Genomic DNA, 7,425 nt, shown 5'->3' on the forward strand with positions numbered 1-7,425 from the left:
TATTAAGTGACGGTCTTTAAACCACAAAGATGTCTTCAATAGAGGATTATTATTACTAGAGATAAATGAAAATGTAATGAACTGAAATGATAGCATTCATCAGTTCTTTTATCAACAATTTACAATTCTTTAGCCTCCTAGTTCATTTGCAGGCATTTAGAGAATTCCCTTAATCCTACTTGCAGTTAACATCCTCCCTAAACAACAACTCTCTAATTGCAGTCAGTGAGTTAGCTGCTGGGAGAATCTCCTTGTAAATAGAGAAATAAAGCTTCAGAAAGGGGACACCCAAGTTAATCTACACAGATGCTAGGGTCACAGCAGTGAAGAGACTGGCAAGGTATCTGTCATATAGAACTTACACGTGTGTGTGAGAAGATAAATTTTAAAAGGACAAATAAATGAATGAGTTAATTTCAACAGACATAAGGAATGATGGCAATGGAAGAGATTGATGTAACTAGGAGTGAGGAGGGGTGAGGAGAACGAGATGGGAAAAGATTTGCTCTGTTAGATTAGGGGGTGTTGAAAGAATGTCTCTTTGAGAAGGTGATTTTGATAAGTACCTTAAAACTGGGATGACAAGAAGGAGCCATTTGTATGCATGGCTATCTTGAGGTAGAGAATTCTAGGTAGCAAGGAGGGCAAATGCAAAGGTCTTCAGTCAGAAGCAGGCCCTCATATTCCAGGAGAGAGATGCTAATATGATTAGAGCATGGTGAATGAAGGGGGAGGATTTGAGATATCAGAGATATAGGCAGGGCTTAGAGTATGTAAAATCTCTGAGGCCAAGTGAAAGAGTTGTAATTTTAAGTGCAACGGGAGACCACAAAGAAATTTTAAGAAGAGCATTGACCTGATTCAGATCATATTTTAAAACTTACTCTGAGTAGTGATAAAAGTATACTATAAAAGTAAGAGAGCGAAAACAGAATGTTCAATTAGAAGGCAATTGCTGCTATCCTGGAGAGAAATGGCATTGGCTTGGGCCAGAATGGTAGGTCAGTGGCTAGAGAAAGTTTGATGAAGATGAGACATACTTGGAGACAGAATCTAGAGAATTACTGATGAGCTGAATGTGCTAGGGAAAGCAAAGAGAAGAATCAAAAGTGATTCCAAGGAATTCACCTAGAATAACTTTGTAAATTATGGTTCTGTTTACTGAGATAGATTTAGAGATCAAGTAAGTAGAATGAGTTAATAAAGGAAACTAAGACTAAGTGGCCAGTGAAGTTTGAGGAAAACCAGAGGAGTGTGTTAAGGGAAGCAGTGTGTCACACAGGAAGAAATAACCAAGTTTTTTACAAGATGACAGAGAAGTAAAGTTTGAACTTGTCAACACTGTGAACTTGGCAGAGCACTTGCAGAAGAGTGGATGTGATGGAAGCCTACTTGAAGGGTGTTGAAGTGAAGACAAACTTTACTTCATGTGGGAGACCCGGATTCGATTCCCAGACCATGCACCCAAAAATATATATATATTTTTCTCAGTTTTAGTTCATCTTGACTTTATGATTTTTCCTTCCCTCAACACTGTTAACTTGGCAGAGCAGTTGCAGTAGAGTGGATGTGATGGAAGACTAGTTGAAGTGAGTTGAAGACAACGGGAGAAGAGAAAATACAAACAATGATGATAAATATTTGTTTCTAGTATTTTCCTATAAAGAACATCCTGATGAGAAAGATTTCATGACATACTTCCCTGATGTTTGGTGTTATCTCTCACAATATTTATTCCATTACCTTATTTTTCACTTTCAAGGTTTTATTTTTGAATAAGGAAAAATCACATGATAAAAAAATCAAACAGTATAAATTGAGTACAAAGAACAGTAATTATCTCTTGCATCTAGTTTCCTACCTTTCCAACCCAGAGCCAGTTGCTGTCATATCAGGTTCTTAAAAATACATTAAAATATTTAGAATGCTAGAAGAATATTTCTAGTGACTGTGTAAACATATAGGTAAATATACAAACATATGTTATACCCATATATGTCCTTTTTGCATGTGTAAGGAGCATATGCATATATATTTTTATACAAATGTAGCATATTATACACAGTCTTTTTATACCTTGCTGTATTAGTTAGGGTTTTCTAGAGAAACAGAATCAACAGGGAACACTTGCAAATATAAAATTTATGAAAGTGTCTCACGTGACTGTAGGAACGCAGAGTCCAAAATCCACAGGGCAGGCTGCAAAGCCGATGACTCCATTGGATGGCCTGGATGAACTCCACAGGAGAGGCTCACCAGCCAAAGCAGGAATGGAACCTGTCTCCTCTGAGTCCTCCTTAAAAGGCTTCCCATGATTGCATTTAGCATCACTAATTGCAGAAGACACTCCCCTTTGGCTGATTACAAATGGAATCAGCTGTGGATGTAGCTGACGTGATCATGACCTAATCCTATGAAATGTCCTCATTGCAACAGACAAGCCAGCGCCTGCCCAATCAGATGAACAGGTACCACAACTTGGCCAAGTTGACACATGTCCCTAACCATGACACTTGCTTTTATCATTTAATTTTGTGTCCAGATGAGTGTTCCATTTCAGTATATACAATCATCATTTTTCACTTCTGCATAGTATTCCATTATTTGAATGTTTCTTAATTTACTTAGCCCATCTTCTAATGATGGACATTTAGATTGTTTCCAGGCTCTTGCTATTCCTGACAATAGTAAAGTAAATATACTTGTGCATATGACTTTATTAACATGTAGAAGAAATCATGTGATGCATTAGTAAAATTTGAATTGCTTGGTCAAATGTGGGAACACTTAAATTTTTAAGAGATATTGTCAAATTGTCCTCACTGGTGGTTGGGCTGATTTATAGTCCCATCAGCAGTGTCTGAGAATTGCTCTAAACTTCAACAAGTTCAGAGTATTATCAAAGGCATTTTTAAAAATTATGAATGACATTGAGATGTGCAAAAACTATTTGTAATCTTTTTATATGATTTTTTAAAAAACTTCCTTCATGTTGATTGTGGTAGATTGAATCAGGTTCCCCACAAAAACAGATTCTAGTCAACTTCTAGTCCTGCGGATATAAACTCATTTGAAAATAGGACCTTCTAAGATTCCATTTGGACAAGGTCAAATTGAATCAGCTGGGCCTTACTCAAATTTAACTGATGCCCTTACAAGGAGAGGAAATTTGAAACAGCAGAAATTAGAGGAGACCCAAAGAATGAGAAAAAGATTTCCATGTGACAAGGCATTTCGGGGATTGCTGGCAAGCCAGCACAAGATGCTTCCAGGCTCTGGAAGAAAGCATGGCCTAGCAATTCCTTGATGGTGAACTTCTAGCCTCCAAAGCTGTGAGACAATAAATCCCTGTAGTTTAAGCAAACTCATGGCATGGAATTTGTTGTAGCAGACATGGCAAACTGAGACATGGATCTTTCACTAGTTGATTTTAAGCAGTTTTAATATGTTAAAGAGATGAACCTTTTGTACATGTGTTTCAAATATTTTTCTCAGAGGGGTGTACAGGTAGTTCAGTGGCTAGAATGCTCGCCTTTCATGTGGGAGACCCAGGTTCAATTCCTGGACCATGCACTCCCCCTCAAAAAAAACCAATTTTTTTTCTCAGTTTTAGTTCATCTTGACTTTATGATTTTTCCTTCCCCCACAATGAAAACTTTTCCCAAGTTTCTTCTGTTTAAGTCCTTCGTAGCTCTAGAATTTCTTTTACTGTATAGGATTAGGTAGGGACCAAAATTTGTACATTTTCCAAATAGCCAGCCAGAATTTTATTTATTATATGTGTTCATTTGTTAATTGTCTGCCCACTTACAGCGTGGTCGGGTGCTGTGGGGCTCTAAAATAGTATGCTGAATGAATGGTGAACAATCTTTCTCCCTTATGAATTATTAGCTCATTGAAGACAAGTCAAACAGTTTAAAAAAATTGTGACAATCAAGTGGATAAACTAGAAAGTGTGTTGAAATGAAAGTTGTCATGTTTTCTCCCTCTTTGTAATTTTAATCTTTGCAGAGAGTAGGTACTTCAAAAATTGCTAACCATGTATTCAAAATCTTAAACAGTCTTTTATTTCAAAGTTGCTTTTCCTGACTGCTCTAAAAGTAAAATGTTCTTAAACTTTTATAGTTCCTCTGATTTTTCAGCTTAATGCAAACTTTCCTCTTTCATTAAATTTTCTTAATTTTGAAGACACTTGTTTTGTGGCTGTGGTTTATTTTGTATCCTGTCTGCCACTCTAGGCTTGAAGGGAGGAAAACACTGAGATCCTCCACTCTTCCTCGTGGCCTGTGGTTCTCCTCCTTGGTCTTGTGTTAGCACCTCTGACAGTGCTGAGATGATTAAAGTGTTTGGGGAATCGGGGAAGAGCAGAGCCCAGATCTGTGAATGTGTGAATTGCTTGTCAAATTTTATAGTAATTAGGAGCTAAGCAAAGAAAAGAGAACCTGGCTTCTCTGAACTTTGTAGAATTTTCAGTGACATGTATGTCTTTTAAGATTTTTACATGGACTGAATTTATTAAGAAGATAGATAAATTTCCTGTTCCACCGAGAGAAGAGATTTGTATTTGTGTATGAGCCACAGAGCATCTCATAAATGAAGTCTTGGAAATGGGGTCTTGGAATTGATTCCACTTGATCATCTCTGTGCCACCTTATCCTCCTTTTCTCGTAGAAGAGTGATTATATTCATCTTCTTATTTATTTGCCTCTCTGTTTCATTTATATTGCCAGGCTCTGAATTAGGTATGGGGGATAAAATGATGTACAGTGTAGACACAATAGGTGACTTTGTGGAAGTTAAAGCTTGATTAGGACACGGTGACTGCTCATTTGGGATCAAAACAAGGAGGTGAAGGGATAATGATTACCAGAGATAGCTGGGCATATATTTGAACTTATTTTTACATTAAAAAATTTTCCCTGCATTTTCAAAGGAAACTATGTTGTTTCCAAAATTTGGAAATAAAAAAAAAATGATAATTAAAAAAATGCTTTTAAAATTTTATTCATCTGTTGAGCTCAACATTTTGTCATATTTTCTTCTAAGATTCTTATTTGTATTCTTTGCATTAATATGATCATCAGATATATACAACTATTTGTATTCATATTTTCCATGAATATTTTATTTGTTTATTTACTATTTTTGACCTTTTTATTGTATAGTATAAAATGTATACAAAGCAAAAAAATAAAAAAAGCAATAGTTTTAAAAGCACTCTTCAGCAAGTAGTTACAGGATAGATCTGAGTTTATCGTGGGCTACTATATGATCCTCTTAGATTTTACATTCTAGCTGCTCCAGAATATAGGGGGCTAGAAGGCTTAAATATTTTTTTTGTCATTGCAACTGACCTTTTTTCCTTCTTTTTTTTTTTGTGAAAAATAGCCTATGTACAAAAAAGCTATAACTTTCAAAGCACAGCACAACCATTAGTTGTAGAATATATTTCAGAGTTTGACATGGGTTACAATTCCACAATTTTAGGTTTTTACTTCTAGCTGCTCTAAAATACTGGAAATTAAAAGCAATATCAATGTAATGATTCAGCATTCATAATTCATTTGTTAAATCCTATCTGCTCTGTATAACTCCACCATCACCTTTGATCTTTCCATCCCTTTCTTTTGAAGTGTTTGGGCTATGGCAATTCTAAATTTTTCATACAGAAAGGGTCTGTCACTAATATGTGGTAGGGAGATAGAACTAACTATCTGATGTTCTGGAGAGGCTGGACTAGGTTTCAGGACTTATCTGGATCAGGGATCCATCTGAAGGTTGTAGGTTTCTAGACAGTTACTCTAGTGCATGGAAACTATGCTGGTTTGAAATGATGTGTGTACCCTAGAAAAGCCATGTTTCATTCCTAATCTCATTTTGTAAAGGCAGCCATTTCTTCTAATCCCTATTCAGTACTGTATGTTCAATTAGATTGTAGATACAATTAGATCATCTCCCTGGAGATGTGATTTAGTTAAGCGTGGTTGTTAAATTGGATTAGGTAGAGGGGTGTCTCCATCCATTTAGGTGGGTGTTGATTAGTTTCTGAAGTCCTATAAAAGAGGAAATATTTTGGAGAATGAGAGAGATTCAGAGAGAGCAGAGCTGAACAACATAGCCACGAGAAGCAGAGTCCACCAGCCAGCACCCTGTGGAGATGTAGAAGGAACATGCCTCCCGGGGAGCTTCATGAAACAGGAAGCCAGGAGAAGAAGCTAGCAGATGACGCGGTGCTCGCCATGTGCCCTTACAGATGAGAGACGAACCCTGACCGTGTTCACCATGTGTCTTTCCAGATGAGACAGAAACCCTGACTGTGTTCACCATGTGCCCTTCCACTTGAGAGAGAAACCATGCCCTTCATTGGCCTTCTTGAACCATGGTATATTTCTCTGGATGTCTTTGATCGGACATTTCTATAGACTTGTTGTAATTGGAACATTTTCTCAGCCTTAGAACTATAAACTAGCAATTTATTAAATTCCCCTTTTAAAAAACCATTTTGTTTCTGGTATATTGCATTCTGGCAGCTAGCAAACTAGAACAGAACCCTTGTGGAATCTTATATATTGCCTTAGATGTTCTTTAGGATTGGCTGGAATGGTCCTGGTTGGGGGGTGGCTGGCTATGATAGATAGCAAGGTCTAACTGAAGCTTGTGTAAGAGCAACCCCCAGAGTAGCCTCTCAACTCTATCTGAACTGTCACTGTCAGTGATACTTTATTAGTTACATTTCTTCCCCCCTTTTGATAAGCATGTAATTGTTGTTCTCACAGTGCCAGGTCTGGATTCGTCCCTGGGAGTCATCTCCCATGTCACCAGGGAGACTTTCACCCCTGGAAGTTATGTCCCACGTAGGGGTGCGGGCAATGATTTCACTTGCAGAGGTGGGCTTAGAGAGACTGAGGCCACATCTAAGCAACAAAAGAGGTCCTCCAGAAGTAACTCTTAGGCATGCCTATAGGTAGTATAAGTTTGTCCACTGCCTGCATAAACTTCACAAGATTAAGCCTTCATGATCGAGGGCATGGCCTATTGATTTGGGTGTCCCTGAAGTTTAATACAGTATCAGGAGATTCCCTGATGGTAAGGTTTAATAGTTCCATATTCTTTCTCCCATCCCTCAGGGGACTTTGCCAATACTTTTTGATTATCTGCTTAATATACTTTAGGATGTATCCAGGCATTACAATCATCTATACAAGATTAAAGGACCTCTTTCTTATTCTGTGCTTCCTGTGTTTCAGCTGTTCAAATGAGCTATACAGATAGGTTGAATTAGATTAAGCACTACAGAAAATTTCAGTTCCAGACCAAATAAACTTCCTTCCATCAGTCTCAAAGAGTATATTTGGTTCTAAATATAGATACTGTCTCCCATACCCCTATATTCTGAATTACTTTAGCCCCAATCTGTTCAGATTC

The sequence above is a fragment of the Tamandua tetradactyla genome, chromosome 3, assembly GCF_023851605.1.
Source record: "Tamandua tetradactyla isolate mTamTet1 chromosome 3, mTamTet1.pri, whole genome shotgun sequence".
NCBI lineage: Eukaryota > Metazoa > Chordata > Mammalia > Pilosa > Myrmecophagidae > Tamandua > Tamandua tetradactyla.